This window comes from Pantherophis guttatus, chromosome 9 (genome assembly GCF_059756535.1).
Source record: "Pantherophis guttatus breed Tessera chromosome 9, ASM5975653v1, whole genome shotgun sequence".
NCBI classification, from domain to species: domain Eukaryota; kingdom Metazoa; phylum Chordata; class Lepidosauria; order Squamata; family Colubridae; genus Pantherophis; species Pantherophis guttatus.
Window position 1 is genome coordinate 16,980,761 of NC_142071.1, and position 17,217 is coordinate 16,997,977.

The 17,217-nt window shown below is 40.4% G+C and overlaps 1 protein-coding gene across 28 annotated transcripts in view; it reads right to left on the reverse strand.

Annotated features, from left to right (window-relative positions):
* The window catches only part of PKNOX2 (PBX/knotted 1 homeobox 2), a 338,759-nt gene that overhangs the window by 300,812 nt on the left and 20,730 nt on the right, over nt 1-17,217 (reverse strand). For 14 of the 28 annotated variants that reach the window (XM_087875607.1, XM_087875599.1, XM_087875614.1 and 11 more), the window contains exon 2: nt 3,379-3,447. The exons of the other annotated variants lie outside the window; for them this stretch is intronic. The gene's annotated coding sequence lies outside the window, so the exon portion shown is untranslated. The remainder of the gene's footprint in view (nt 1-3,378; nt 3,448-17,217) is intronic. 28 annotated transcript variants of the gene reach the window in all.

Genomic DNA, 17,217 nt, shown 5'->3' on the forward strand with positions numbered 1-17,217 from the left:
AGAAAAAAAAACTTTGAGAGCATCCTGCACTGCAGGTGCTATTTCTCAATCCTTCGCATAAAAGCGCTGACTTTGTTTTCACTTCTAAAAATAAAGGGTTGGCGACTTGAGAAGATCAAACAGGGATAGTCTTTCTTCTCACTAACTCACAGCATTGAACAACTCGCGTCCCCCTACCGAGAAAGTGTGCCGGCAGAATCGGAGCAATTGACTTAAGCCTAAAATGAAAAGACCCCCCATCTGGAAGAGGCGGTGTGTGTACAGCACTCATCTGGGGGACTGTTTTTGCAGTAATAGGCCACTCTACGCAGAAACCACTCTGCCTCGTGCCATATTTTGCAACAATGGAACTTCGTGGCTCCCACCCCAATGATGCCTTCCAAAGTCATGGCCTGCCGGGTTCCCAACTTGACAAGATCATAGACTAGAGATGGTGCACTAAGCCCCTCGAAGGGTACAATTAATTCTGAGTGAAAAGCTTTCCGTAATTCCACAGAGATAAAAGCAGAACTATGCCCAGGAATATCAACCTGGATGGGGGGAAATGGTCTTTCTGTAGAACAAAATCCAAATAGAAATGGTTATGGGGAAGGAAACAATATGGTGACCTATCTTGAGAAAACCTTGGCTGCATTCCAGCTATCTTACTAGCTTTACTAGGAAGCCAGATTGTTCACTTAAGTACCCTCTAGTGTAAGAACTTTATTTGGTATTAATTCTCCATGGAGTCTCTGACCCAACATTCTGAAAGAAGTTGGGGTTCAGGCACTGGTGGGATGGGGTGGACAGAAAAACTCAACCTGTGCCCCAACAGCTTCCTTCTTTAGAAAGAAGTATTTGAAGTTATCAACACTGAAGGATGAAGAAGGGGCTGCAAAAAGCTTTCAATGTGAGATTGGAGAGAGGGGGAGAGAGAGGGAGAGAGAGGGAGAGGATAGCAATCACATCATAAATGTATAATATCTGATAGCAGGGAGCATTTCCTAATGGAGAGGACTATTATTAGATGGTGGAATTGGCCACCCAAGAAAAACAGTGAGAACCCTGTTGCTAAAGAAATAGGACATCAAGGTCTACAGTACTTTGAGCTATAAGAAAATTAAACACTATGGGAGGGGATTAGGATTTTTTTTACTTTTTCTGATTTGCCTCCTTCATCTCTCGGAATGTCTTAATCACAAGATAGCTGGGTTTGCACAACAGATCAAAATGAAGGTGAGTATGTAATAGTGGAATAGGTTGTGTACCTTCAATTATGCCTAATGTCACTTCGTTGCTTGTGCACAGCATGCTGAAGTGAGCACAGCCACTGCATTGTTTGTGTGGATTTAGCATGTTGTTGTGAAGTGTCAGGCACAAAAAAATCAGAATCTTTTGTAAAGTGGAAGCATAGAAGATTTATTCAAACCTATACACAAGAATCTAGTAAACTAATTAAATTGGTGCTAGGTGAGAATCAATGGAATTCAAGGGAGGCTGAAATTGGATCTCTTGCGGCAATGCAAGGACTCTAAACTGATAATGCATTTAATTCCACCCTTCAATTCTGCCTGCTCTTCTCCTACATGAAGTCAGCCATTGGGGGAGATTGTCATTTTACAAATCCAAGCTTTTCTTCCATTGAAATTGGGATGCAACCTAAAGGAAATCTGCAAGATTCAGTGGTTGGCACATTTAATTCAAATGGCTGATTGCTAATCATATTGGTTACCCCAAAATGACAAGTCTGGGCATAATGTTTATATCTCTAGAAATGTTTTCTGTGCCTTTGCTGAAGAGAATTTTATGAAAGTTTTCATTGTTGCTTTATCTACTTGAAGGATGTGTGATTTCCTTGACTATTCTATTCATTCATTTTATCAGATGCCCTTGTAATTCCAGGTGCTCAAGGCCAGGGGTGAAATGCTCCCAGTTCAGACCAGTTCGGCCGAACCGGTAGCGATGGTGGCCGGTGGTTCAGAGAACCGGTAGCGATGGCAGCGCGAGGCTCTGCCCAGCCGCCCAGTTGTCGTTACTTCCTGGTTTTAACCAGGAAATAATTTGTTTTTTACCCTCTGTGCATGCGCAGAAGGATTTGCACATGTACAGAGAGTCCAGGCATGCACCAAACCAGTTGGGAAGGTGGGAACCTGCTCAAGGCCATAGATGAAAATCCAACTAACGTATTAAAAACAATCCAACTATAAAGCAAGTTTAATTAGGCTGCTGTGAGATACACCTGCACAATAGCAATCCTATCTATTGTTTAAAAGGAAGTTTTTAGTTCTTTCAGTCAGAACTAAAGAAGCTTCTTAGATGAAAAGCAAAAAGTCTTCAAGGAAAAAGCAAAGAAATTCCAACTACCTTTTGAAAAAGCACCTTTGTTTTTTTTAGTCATCTCAAGCTATGGTTCACCACACCAGATTCACAAAAGAACAAGGGAAGATCTAAGGATGTCATATTCACATAGGCAACTCTACAGACCCTAATTGAGTTCATATATTGCTTTATCCACAATTGGCCTATTTGTTTTTGGTTGAACCTAGCTGTTATCATTCTCAAACCATTATGTGTTATGCAAACATAGCCAATGAAGATTTTTGTTCAACAAACAATGATTAAGCAAACCATAACTTAATATAAGACAGCTGTGTATTTGAGAAATGTATCTGACACGCAGCCAAATGAGAAAAATCTTTAATTAAAGATTTTAAAAGCTTGCCTATAGATTGCTGCATGCAGCCAAGAATTAGACTATGAGAATTTTTTTAAAAAAAACCATAAGAAACTAAAGGGTCGAAGTTCCCTAGTTTTGTCGCTACCAGAGAATATTTATTCTCTTGTATCCACCAAACCCACTTTGGAATTATGATTTCAAGATGAAAAATGGGTAACACGGTTTTATATACAGGTAGTCTTTAACTTACAACCATGACCCAAAATTAATGTGAGAAATTTGTTAAATATGTTTTGCCCCATTTTACGACTTTTCTTGCCACAATTGTTAATTGAATTACTGCAGTTCATTTAGTAACGTGGTTCTTAAAGAAATCTGGCTTCCCCATTGACTTTGCTTGTCAGAAGGTCGTAAAAGGTAAATCATGTGAACCTGGGACACTGCAACCATCATAAATATGAGTCAGTTGCCAAGCGTCTGAATTTTGAACACATGACCATGGGGATGCTATAATGGTTGTAAGGGTGAAAGTCGGTCATTAGTCACTTTTTTCAGTGCTGTTGTAACTTCAAACAGTCACTAAATGAACAGTTGTAAGTGGTGGACTACTTGTATGCAAACTGAAGCAGTCTTCAACAAAGGGCATTCAAGATCTGCTGCTGAGACTATAAAAATCAAGATAATCGTTTTTAATCACCTAGTCCTGTTAAAATGTAACTTACCAAAGCTAAAGGTTTAGACTTCCTTTTTCCTACTAGTCCCAGGACCAATAGAATCCATGTTTGCAAATGCTATTTGAAAATGGAAAGAGAAAGAGAAAGAAATAATTCCAGTTGGGATATAAAATTCAAAGCAATTGTTAAAAGTATATTTAAACGTCTCTGTCTCTCTCTCTCTCTTTCTCTCTGCTATCAACACCCACATTTGTTCCAGAACTGACCAAGATAATGACATTTTTCTCCCTGAGCACTCCAGCCACTGTATTTTGTGAGTTCTGCTTTATGGCAAACCTTTTTAGATTGCAAATGTAGTGAGCTTCATTCATAACTTAGAGGGAAGGCAAAAACTCAATCAGGACCTGCCGGAGCTATTAAATGTTTAAGCATCACCCTCCTATCAGTATTGTATTGTACAAAACGAAAAGCTCAGGAAGGCAACCAAAGTGATTGTGTAAGAGAAAGGACAGTGTGCTTAGTTCCTGATCCAAAAAGTAAGCTGAGTCTCAGCCATTATTTATTCAAGGTCAGCTCCACCTTGATGTCTCCAGTTATGTTAAGATAGACACTCCAAAAATTCCCAGCCAGCATGAGAACCAATGAGTGTCCAGTTAGCAAAAGCAGATCACTCTTGTTTTAGAATTTTACTCACTTCAAATTGCCATCAATAAGAAAAACCAAAAATGGTTTACTTGATATTGGCTTAGCCCAGGGGTGTGAAACTCAAGGCCCGGAGTCCGGATCCAGTCCATGGGGTGCTTAGATCTGGCCTGCGGGGTTGCCTGGAAACAGTGAAGGACCGGCCCGCGGTGCCTCTGCCAGCAAAAACAAAGCTCACAAGGACCGCGTGCCGCCCTCCCGAACTCCGTTTTCGCTGGCAGAGCACTCAGGCCACTACAGGCGCCCCCAACATACCCACTCAGGCCACGCCCACCCCAGCCCCATAAGATCAACACAACCCTGATGCGGCCCTCAATGAAATCAAGTTTGACACCCCTGGCTTAGCCTGTGTGAGTCCAGCCACTGTGGTTTTTAAATGAATGTTGACCAGACGCAACCAAACTGAATTGTTCAATATGCCATGGTCAGACCATGTCTTAAAATAATGAGTGAACCCAGCCCATATACAGAGGGAATCTCTTCTAAGAACACTATGTAAGCTTCACTTTGTCAGCAAACTCATACTGGAAGACAACTACACAACCAATTACTCATATATAAGAGCTAGAATCAAAACAGCCCCATGATCAATAGATAGACATTTCCAATTCAATTTCCAAAATCTTTAGGAAGAGCTGGGAAGATTCCTCCCTGCCTGTTGAGATACTATGGCTAATAATAGCTTATTGAAGGACCCCCAATCACCTGAATTCATACAACTCATTAGTTTATAAAACATATTAGATTATAAAGCAGTTAGAACAACCAGTGGAATATTGGTGCTCCAACACTGGAGGTTTTTAAGGAGAGATTGGACATTACAACCATTTGTCTGAAATCATATCGGGTTTATTGCTTGAACAGGGGGTTGGACTAGAAGACCTCCAAGGTCCCTGTTTTTCTGTTATTCAAAACAATATCAAAACAATCGGATTTGCACAATACATTAAGCTGATCCACAATGAAACAAACTGCAGTGGGCTCTAGTGGGATATGGGGCATATAAAGCCAGCATCCAAATACTGCTGAGTTATTAGCAACAGGGATTAGTAATAAAGATAATATTGATAATTTGCCATTCTTGCAAAGATTCTTACCTTATCTGATACACTACCACATTAAGAAAGTAATTTGAACCTACAAACATGAAAATAAATTATTGTTGGAAGATGCAAAGGTCCAATAATGTTATCTGTGTTCAACAATCACAGGCAATGAAAACATAAAGTGCATTTTTGGAATAAAATTTAAATATCATTAAATCAATTAATATTAAGCCGGTTCACTGATCGTCGGTTCCTGGTCTCTCAAGAGAGATAGAAGGAAAGATGGAAATTCCTGCCAATGTTGTGTAATAAGTTTGGACTAAGAGCATCTTATTTAAATCCAAATATTTTTTCCTCTCCTTCTGTACTCTTCTAAACTACACCTTTGCCACACAAATCTCTTGCTCTTTGCAAACAGGTTTTCAAAATGTATTTAAATTTTTCTTTTAAAAAAATAGCCCTAAATGGCACTAAAACAATGTCTTTCAAGAACAGTTCACAAACAAAAATTTGTGAACAGGGAAAGCAGCTCAGCTGACAAAATGTTCCAGGTTTTTTTTTTTAAATGCTGCTATATTAATCACTGTGGTTAGGGAGTTGGAGCTGGAGCTGCTGTTAGCTAGAAAGCAACCAACATACAAAATGTACTAGATGAAATTTCCCAGATTTTTTTCTGCACGAATGCAGAAAATTTTCTTTTATACTGGTAAGAAAATGTATAAGGAGAATAACTGTCCATTGTGAACATTTGGTATGCATTTAACTCCCAGAGTTGTCCTCGACTTATGACCACAACTGAGCCCAAAATTTATGTTGCTAAATTAAACATTTGTTAAGTGAGTTTTGCCCCATTTTATGACCTTTCTTGCCACAGTTGTGAAGTGACTCCCTGCAGTTATTAACTCAGTAAGATGGTTGTTAAGTGAATCTGGCTTCCCCATTGACTTTGCTGGTCTGAAGGTCACAAAAGCTGCTCACGTGACCCCAGGACACTGCAGCCGTCACAAATACATGCCAGTCGCTAAGTGTCTGAATTTTGATCACATGACCACGGGAATGCTACAACGGTCATAAGTGTTAAAAATGGTCATAAGTCACTTTTTTCACTGCCGTGGTAACTTTGAACGGTCCCTAAGTGAACTGTTGTAAATTGAGGACTACCTGTACTGGCTTGGGGATTCTGGGAGTTGAAATCCACACATCTTCAAGTTGCTACATTTGAGAATCACTGGTCTCAATGATCCTATTTGACAAGAAGAGGGATTATTATGGTTGGTTTTACAGTCAGCCAGATGTTTAGACTGGATTTGTCATTTCTGTCCACCTATCAAGTCCTCCCCAAGGATCTAGAATAGATAGACGGTGTTGTTCGATGGGGTTAAATGTATTGTTGCAGGATATGTCTTTACTTGTTCTGAATAAAACTTTCTTTTGCAATTGACTGATGGTAGATTGACTGATGGTGTTCAAGTGAAACTCCAGACGTTTTGGAATTGCATCCAAGGGGTCTATTACCATTGGTACTATATTTCCTTTCTTTTGCCACAACTCTTCCATTTCTATTTGCAGGACTTTATGTTTTGTGATTTTCTGCAGTTGTCTTCTATTCTGCTGTCTCCAGGTTTCCCAACATCCAGCATCCAGACTTTTACCAACAGAAAATTTTTGACTCAGTTGTGGTCATAAATCGAGGACTACCTGTACATGCACATATGCATATTCCACTAAGAGACACAAAGCGATTTCACAGAGTTTTATTTGTCGCATGCATTAAGAAGTGACATCTCTCATTTTCACAAATTGAGGTGCTTGGATTTCCTCCCCACCTTTTCTCTCCTCTGGATTTACTGCTTAGGAGCATTAAAATGTCTGAAACAGTTTACATCCATCGTCACAGTGGGAATTTGCTGGGGGATAAAGAAGCTTGTAATTGCGATTCTAAAACCACCTCTGTATGCTTATAGTAGCGGGGTTTTTTTTAAAGAAAACATCTTAAGGGTTTTACTAAGCTATAAAGTGCCTTCGAACAAACTTAAAAATAATATATCTTTAAAAGGATGGGGAGAGAGATTAATCTCCCGGTAAGTTATAGAGAGGGGATTACCCACTACTGATAGTTATAATGCAAAATTCTCATGCCTAATACCAGGAAAATGAAATATAAATTTAGAAGGGACTAAGAGCACATCTCCCAAATAAAGAGAGAATGAGCTGTGGTTTGTTGAGTGGTTCCTTCCACAAACATAAAAGTGATTGTCTTCTTCAATATTACAATTGACTGTGAGAAGCATTTCACTTAACTTTTGGTGGGCATACTGAAGCTTCGCACTTTTTAAATCTTGTCACACATTATAGGAAATAATAGCTATGGTAAATGATCTGCCGATTTGGTAGATCTATCATAGACTTGCAAATTATTGTTGCAAAAATTCAAACCACCACAATACACTACATGGAAGCAAAAATACAGATGCTCCTCGTCTTATGACTAGTTGCTTAGTGATCATTCAAAGTTACAACGGACTCCTCAAAAGGTACTTATGAACCAATTTCAAAATTTTGATAGGCGTGCAATTTTGACAGACACCCCTGCATGGTCACGTGATCACATTTTGGATGCTTGGTTGGGGACCAGGTCACTTTTACAGCCACTTGCAATATCCCACAGTCACATGACCAAGAGTTTTGATATTTTTTTTGCCGGTTTCAGATTTTTATTCCAATTTCTGGCAAAAAATTGCCCATTGGGCAATTTGATTTGCTTAAATGACTGTAGCATTCACTTAACAACTGCCACAAAAGAAGTCATAAAATTAGGTCCAGTCATATGGTAAGCTGCTTAACAACTGAAAGGACTTATGACTTATAATTCCAGGCTTAATTATGGTAGTAAATCAAGGTCTACCTTTAAAAAAAGGGTTAGAAAACTCACTCTTTGCCATTACTTAGAGGGCATTCAGATGTTCGTAGCAAAGAGGAGAATGAATCCCAAAGGTGCTTTTTCAAAGGGCAAGTGGACTTTGTTTTTCCTTGAAGATGCTGCAGTTCTCCTCCAAGAAGCTTCTGAAGTTTTGAAGAAGCTTCTTGGATGAAAAGCGAAACATCTTCAAGGAAAACAAAGTCCACTTGCCTTTTGAAAAGCACTTTTGGGACAACCATGACCTGGATGACTGAGAACTCCACAGACAAAGAGGGGAACACATGCAACTTTAGACTGTGTTGAGGGAGAGAGATTGCTTGCAATTCACCCAGTGAACTTCCATATTGAGGATGGACACGATCCTGGATTTCCCTTCTTCTCCTAGCACACCACAATATTACAGCATCTCCAGATACATACCAGCTGACTGAATCTAGACCAGCAATAGGTGTATGTTCAAATAAGTGACATCTCTAGTTAAAAAAAAACGGAATCACGAAGCAAGGCAGAGAATTAGAAAACTGCCATCACCTTGAAGATTTTTTAATATTACTTCTCCCTGCCATTGCATGCAACTTTTGATAAAAGTCAAAATTTCACTTGCATCTACATTTCCCAACTTGGCCAATTTCCCATCACAGCAGGTAAGTGGTAAAAAGATTTGAACTCAAAATCTTGTTCAAATCTTTAATTTTGAATATTGTAAGACTCTCTTCCATTAATAAGCTTCAAGATGAAAATAATTATGGGTCAGTCTTTAAGTTAAATTGCAATTTTAAGCATGACCCAAGAGGTTCTTCAAACATGCTTTGGTAAAGCATTTTTAAACTGTAAAACATACTCCCTTATTTTAACTATTTATTTATTTATCTATTTGTAAAATTTATTAGCCGCCCATCTTATTGTGTGGTAACTCTGAGTGGCTTACAATATTAAGAGATTATAAAATATTAACAATAATCTAAAAATAATCCATGTCATTTTGATTCATTAATATTGTATAGACAAGGCAGGGAAGCCACTGATTGCATGATGCTTTGTGTTTTCAAAGTGGATTTCATTTCTTTTCTTTTTGTTCCTTTCTTTTGGCAGGACAAAGCTTTATGTTGTGACTGGGGAAAAGGTGAACAAAAGTCACACTTGCTGGACAAAAATATTTTTTTGTTAGTTTTGTTTTTAAAGCACTTCATAACACCTTATTAAAATTGAAAGCTATACACATAAAATTACTAGAGGTACTTGTATCCACTGAAGTTGTATTTCATTACACCAGCTCTGGAGGAGGAGGAGGGGAAGGAGGAGGAGGAGGAGGGGGAGGAGGGGAAAAAGAAGAAGGAGGAGGAGGAGGAGGAGGAGGAGGAGGAGGAGGAGGAGGAGGAGGAGGAGGAGGAGGAGGAGAAGAAGAAGAAGAAGAAGAAGAAGAAGAAGAAGAAGAAGAAGAAGAAGAAGAAGAAGAAGAAGAAGAAGAAGAAGAAGAAGAAGAAGAAGAAGAAGAAGAAGAAGAAGAAGAAGAAGAAGAAGAAACAACAACTACTACTACTACTGTTGTAGCGCGGGAATAACGAGAGGTACAAGCAAGCTAGTGACAACAGCTCTTTAATTCAGGGTGAGACTTCAGCAAATAACACAGGCAACAGCCTTCCTTATATACAGTTCTGAAATAACCGTTAACCAATCACAAGCATTCTATCATTCAAATCTCCCGCACAAAATGGATACAGACATAACACCCCTCCATTCCCAGAAGGCACTTATTCTATCTATTTACATATTTACATACAAAATCACACAGGTGACCAGGGCGTGACTTCACTCTGGTTGACCTGCGCAGTTCAGTTGTTGGTGAGGCGTCGAGCCGGTCAGAGGGACCTCCTGTCTCTCCTGGCTCCGCCAATGGAACCTCCTGGATTTCTCCAGAGGCGTGGTCATCCCTGGCTGGGAGTGTCGACTCGTTGGGGTGGCGCTGGAGTCTAGCCTTACCCGATAAGTAATCCAGTTTACTCAAGCTTGAGATAGCTGTTTTGGGGAAACTTTGGAAGTCAGGTTCAACAATATTTGGATTTTCATAGGCTTCACAATTTAAACGTTTACGCAATTGATCTATGTGCCTTCTCCAAATTTTACCTTGCCCAACATCTACAGTGTACGATTTCGGGCCAGTGATTCCTACAATGGTTCCCCCTATCCACAGTGGACCGCTAGCATAATTCTTTGCGAATACTGGGGTCCCTATTTGAAATTGCCTTAATCCTATTTCTTCCCCCTTGAAGTTATCTTGGGAATAGTTGGGATGCAGATGATTGAGAATACATCTAAGTTTCCGACCCATTAAAAGTTCTGCTGGACTGCGCCCTGTGGCAGTGCACAGGGTGGCATGTTGTATTGTTAAGAATTGATCGATTCGAGCTTGCCAGTCCCCTGCATCGAGTCGTGAGAGAGCTTTTTTGGTTGTTCTTACGAATCTCTCTGCAAGGCCATTAGAAGCCAGATGAAACGGAGCTGACAATGCGTGTCTTATTCCTAACTCGGCCAGATAACTTTCAAACTGTGTCGCCGTGAATTGGGGCCCATTATCTGATATCAGGGTGTCTGGTAACCCGTGGGTTGCAAATAGCTTCCTGAGAACCTTGATTACTGCCTCAGAAGTGGTTGACGGCATTAGGGCTATTTCCAACCATTTGGAAAAAGCGTCAACAATTATTAGAAAATTCTGCCCATGGAATGGCCCTGTAAATCAATATGAATCCTCCCCCATGGTCCCTTAGGCTTCTCCCACTCTCTAACATGAGCTACAGGGGGATCCGGTCGGGACTTCTGGCAAGGCCTGCATTTCCCAACCCATTCCGTGACGTCCTGATCAAGTTGTGGCCACCACACATAACTCCGAGCCAGACTCTTCATTCTGACTATACCAGGGTGCCCCTCATGTAGCAGTTCTAAAACCCGATGCCTCAACCGTGAGGGAATGACCACCCTATCGCCCCACAATAAACAGCCACCCAGCATAGACAATTCGTTCTTTTTGGCAAAAAAATACTTGAAATTCCCCACTGTCCACCATAGTTGGCCACCCTCTCATGACCCAGCCCATAACAGTTCAAATAACAGTGTCTTTGGTAGATGCCCTTGCCACCTTGCCAGACGAGATAGGCCTCAGGGATACGACATCGAGCAACAAGACAGGGGCTTCCAGCGTCGGGTTTTCCAACAACTCAGGCAAGGGGCATTGGCTGAGGGCGTCAGCATGGCCCAGAGTCTGGCCCGGTCGGTGGATTAGTTGATACGAATAAGCGGTCAGGAAGATAGACCACCTGGTCATTCGGGGGGAAAGAGCGGACGGGGTTGGTTTGTTGCCAGCCAAAAGTCCCAACAATGGCTGATGGTCCGTTACTAGTTCAAAAGTCCAGCCAAACAAATATTCGTGAAATTTTTTAACCCCCGCCACAGCCGCTAAGGCTTCCCTGTCCAGCTGGCTGTAATTTCGTTCTGCACTGGACAGGGTGCGAGAGTAATAAGCAATGGGCGCCTCTAACCCATTCGGTAGTCTATGGCTCAATACAGTGCCCGCTCCAAAAGGGGACGCATCGCAGACAAGAACAAGCGGCAGTTCCGAATTGTATTGAATTAGAAAACTGTCTTCTGACAAAAGTTTTTTGACAGCCTTAAACGTGGCCGCTTCAGTCTTGCCCCAAACCCAAGGAACATTTTTTCCTAACAATCTATGTAATGGTTCCGCAATGGTCACCTTATCCTTAAAGAACATAGTATAAAAGTTCAGAAGTCCCAGAAATGCCTGTAATTCGGCCTTCGACTTTGGTGTGGGTGCATTTTGGATGGCACTTACTTTGCTCTCTGTGGGGTGTATGCCCGTGCCGTCAATTCGGTAGCCCAGAAATTCTACAGACGGTACTGCAATTTTACATTTAGTCTTTTTGAGTTTTAGTCCCGTTTCTCTAAATCTGGTGAGCACTTGCCTTGTCGAAGGGTTTTGGTGGAACGTAGGTAGACATCGCAGTATGTCTCCGCAGTCCGCTCGTCACCCTGGCTGAAACTCAAAGCTCTTTTTGCTTTGCTTCTGGCCTCAATCCCACCTTCGTCACCAATGTTGTAGCGCGGGAATAACGAGAGGCACAAGCAAGCTAGTGACAACAGCTCTTTAATTCAGGGTGAGACTTCAGCAAATAACACAGGCAACAGCCTTCCTTATATACAGTTCTGAAATAACCGTTAACCAATCACAAGCATTCTATCATTCAAATCTCCCGCACAAAATGGATACATACATAACAACTACTACTACTACTATTTCAGGCTTTGTTTGCCAATATCTTTTCTCTGAGTTTCTGCAGTACCAGAAAAGCCACATCCACCATCTACTTTCAGATGTTTGTATGCATTTTACTTGAGGGCTGACAATAAATTATAGGAAAACGCACCTCTCAACAGACTGTTGTTATAAGTTTGAAGGAGATCTGGCAAGTCCCTTTACAAATCACTTCCTCCCCTCCTCCCATGTTTTAACAAACCTGATGGTCATAAAAAGAGTATTCTTTAATGACCAATCTTCTTAGGAATAAATCATCTCCTGCAGTTCAGGAGTTCAGCTTCCCTGTCCAAGGATGGAGAAATTACAAACAATAGTTTTAGACTCACAACAGATGGACATATCCTAACTGCAAATGCCTTCAAACCAGTGGTGAAATCCTCCACGGGTTGCCACTGGTTCACTGCCCGTTCATGTGCAGTGTGCGCCAAATGCACGCTGCATGTGCATGCGCAGTGCATGCCAAACACATGCTGCATGCACGTGCATGTGCAGTGAGCACCAAATGCATGCTATGCGTGGAAAAAGGAGCTGCTTGAGGGTAAGTAGAACAGTGAGGGGGGGAACAGTTGTGCCACACGATTTAGATAATATAAATCGCGTGGCACAGCTGATTGTCGGAAATGCCGGTTTGACGAACCAATAGCTTTTTTTTAACTACCGGTTTGCCCGAACCAGTAGCTTTTATTACTACCGGTTTGCCCGAACCGGTGCAAACTGGTAGCATTTCACTCCTGCTTCAAACCTTCCCTACTTCTACTGCAAGACACGGCCTTCAAGTGATATCCTAAGTACTGTAGGATGGTAGATGAGCCGAGGTGGCGCAGTGGTTAGAATGCAGTACTGCAGCTACTTCAGCTGACTGCTAGTTCAGCAGATCAGCAGATCAAATCTCAATGGCTCAAGGTTGACTCAGCCTTCCATCCTTCCGAGGTGGGTAAAATGAGGACCCAGATTGGTGGGGGCAATATGCTATTTAGTATCCTTGGTGTAAGCCGCCCAGAATCCTCAGAGAGTGGGTGGCATAGAAATATGATTAATAAATAACAAATAATAAATAGAGCCAAGAGCAAGCCAAGGCATAGAAGAAAAATGACATTTGATTTCATTCAAATTACACGGTATTATTTAAATACAATTCATATATTTTTTTCCTCATACATCTAATGTCTAGCACACACAAAATCAACATTCTGTGGTATATGTGATTGGGGAGTCTTCTTCTGGTGCAGTGTTTCTTAACATTAGCAACTTTAAGATGTGCAGATTTAAATTTCCATAGAGCTGGAAAGGACCTTGAAGGTCTTCTAGTCTAACCTCCTGCCAAGCAGGAGACCTTATATCATCACAGACAAATGGTTGTCCAATCCTTTTTTGAAAACCTCCAGTGATGGTGCACCCACAACTCCAGGAAGCAAGCTGTTCCATTGGTTAATTGTTCTCACTTCAGGAAGTTCCTTTTTAGTTCAACCCCCAGAATCTGTTGGCTGGGAAATCTTTGGAGGTAAAGTCTGCACAACTTAAAGTTGCCAAGTTTGAAAAACACTTTTCTAGTGGATATAGATTTGAATCTTTCTGTTTTCCGATTCTTCTGCAATAAAAAAAAATAAGGACTATTCCCTTTCCATTGCCACACCGGGACCTTTTAAGCCCTTTGTGTGTTGCCACTATGCTGTTTTCATGGCTGAGTCTGGGGAATGCGATACAGCATAAGAATATTGGATTTTGTAGCAGCTGTGCAAACAGAAGAAAATAAGCACTGGTGATATAATAGGGATTTAAAGCAAGGATTCAGTTCCAAGTCAGTGTGCTTCAGTATGGTTTGGGGCCACATAACCTGCTGGCCATTGGTTGCCTTTTCTTCTCTCCATATTTATGCTTTCCTCACAATGGCCTTAAATTAGAGGGCTCTTCTCGTGACATTCTTAAGCACAAATATACCACTGGGAATGTCAGAAAAGTGAAGTTTGAGGGCTGTGTTAATACGATGTCCTGAGATAACTTTCCTTCAGGGATGATCTTTTAAGCCAAGCATAACCAATAGTTAGGGTTCCAAGATCCATGATCTACAGCCAAGTACAAAATAAAGCATGCTGTGAAATACATCCTAGAAGGAGACTACCATTCAGATTTAGCCAATTCATCCTTGGCTTTTCTGGACAGCCTTTAACCCTTCAAAGACAAGCATCAGCCACATAGTCATATGAATTTTAAGTAGACTCCATGTAGGGACTTAGATAATCTCACAGACTCAAAATGACATAAAATCTTCTCTGACAAAGAACTCCATTAACATGATTCCAACAAATTAGTTATAGCGTCCAAATTAGTTATGAGTTCCAGATTGAAAAACAGCACTTTAAAAAAAAAAATCAGAGATCACAAATGACCATCAAGTTACCAGATCCTAAGACAAATTTGGGGATTGATTTAGAAAAGTGGCTTTTCATTAGAATCTAAAGGTAAATGAGATTCTTTTATTTAGCTAAATCTGACTGTAATTGTAGAACACAGCATATTTTGAACTAATATATTTAACTTAAATCTTTGAAGAGATTATCTGGCAGAGACAATTGCTGGAGGCATCCTACAGACTCTGAGACAATTTACAGTTCATCATCCAATTAAGGTATTATCCTTGGAAATCAGACTCACATTTGGTGATCCATAGAAATACAACTCACAACTGGGAAAGGCCTCCAAATGGCTTCTCTATTGACCCTCTCCCTTTGAACTCAATAGGCAGATTATTGAATAATTCCAGGAATTTATTCAATGTATTCAATTTATAAACTTATATCATGCACAGGTCATAAACATGAGAGATTCTGTGAATTAGTTCAATGAAAATGAGACACAACTTTTTTACAATTGTCACATTCAGACCTGATGGAGATACAGTAGGATAAAAACACATGATCAAAAATCAAAACTCAATTATACATATAAAAGCAGTTGCTCGTGTTTTTCACTTCTTGAAGATCAACTCCATCCAACAGCTTTCTCAACCTCCCCCTTCCTCTCAACCCTTCACGCTTCTCTCATATTTGTTTTACAATATGAAACTCATTCATTCTCCTATGACTAAACCACCTCGATGTATTTCTTTTGTATACAGGACATTGATTTTGTATACAGTCTGCACAAATTCAGCTCTCATTCATTCTCAACTCTCCCTTCTTGTTTGATGACAAACAATTGTTTGGCACAAAGAATCAGGACTATTCGTGAAGTTGAAGCATGAAGAATTATTCAAGTCTATACACAAGAATGTGGTCAACTAAAGTTCAACACTAAATTGGCACCAGATAAAGAGGATGGACCACTTGTGGGAACGCAAGCACTCTAAACTGATGATGTGCTTAACTCTGCCCCCCAATTCTTCTTGATCTTCTACACAGTTCTCATCTCAATGCAACATATTTTAAAGTTTGTCCTGACTTATCAAACTCTATCACATAATAGTTAGAATCCAGTGGTGAAATCCAAATTTTTTTACTACTGGTTCTGTGGGCGTGGCTTGGGCATGGCAGGGGAAGGATACTGCAAAATCTCCATTCCCTCCCCATTCCAGGGGAAGGATACTGCAACATCCCCATTCCCTCCTCACTCCTTGGGAAAGGATACTGCAAAATCTCTATTCCCACCCCACTCTGGGGCCAGCCAGATGTGGTATTTGCCGGTTCTTTGAACTGCTCAAAATTTCCGCTACCGGTTCTCTGAACTGCTCAAAACTCCTGCTACCGGTTCTCCAGAACCTGTCAGAACCTGCTGGATTTCACTCCTAGTTAGAATCACATTCTTATACCCAGTCATTTTTGCTTCGTTTTGAATTCTTCACAGTAAACTACCTGAGCTGCTATTTTATACCAATATGTGTGTCAAGCATGGGGGAAATCAGGAGATTCAGGCAGTTCAAATGAGTATAAAGATTTATTACAAGCTTAAGCTTTCTACAAGAATCGGACCAACTAGTGGTCAAGGGAAGTGAGCAGGAGATAGTGGGATGGACTTAGCTCTCTTGAGGGTGCACAGGGACTTGTGACTTATGATGCTGATCATCCTCTATATTATGCATACCTTTGAATTTCTCCTATGTTTAGTTAATACTTAACCAAGGTATGCACCTTCATCTCAGTTTTCACCATTTATGTTTAACTAGGAATTGTTCGCTCTGTTTTCCTTGTCGGATGCAACTACTGTATATTGGATACATTAATTTTCAAATCCATACTCCTCATTGTGTCATACAATCTAATGCTTACTGCAAATTGCTCAGTCCTTGGCCACCAATGTGGCACAGTTGTCTTCTAAAACTACAAATACATTCACAACCCCATCAACACACCTGCAGTTGGATATAAATAAAATAATCATAAAATGGACCTGAAAAGCTGCCAAGCCACCTTTTTTCTTTGAGGATCTAGCTAAAGAACGTTATGTGAACTAAACATGGGATATCAGGAGCCAGAATGAGTTTAAATTTTTTCTTGCTCATAGGAAAATTTGCCCACAAATTCTGCAGAACTTTATGGCTGCAGAGTGATACATTTTTCCTTTTTTTTTTTTTTTTGAAATTGCAAATACATTTCAGTTGAGCTTCTTATTAATTGGCTTAGCTGCTGAATAAAAACAGGATTCAGGAAGACTGCAAAGATTCAGTATGGAGTTAACCTAAACTGTAAAATACTCAGCAAGCAACATCAAAGAATAAAGTAGTCGGATTATTATCTCCAGATCTAGAGGTACATGGAGACAGGGGCAGTAACTGTTTTGCCCCAAAGTCATTTAATAAATAAAGTTATTCTCCATGGTGATAATTTGTTATGGTTCCCTGACATTTTCAAGAGAAGATTCTATTGTTTAAGACCAACAGATGTAAATGAATAAATAAA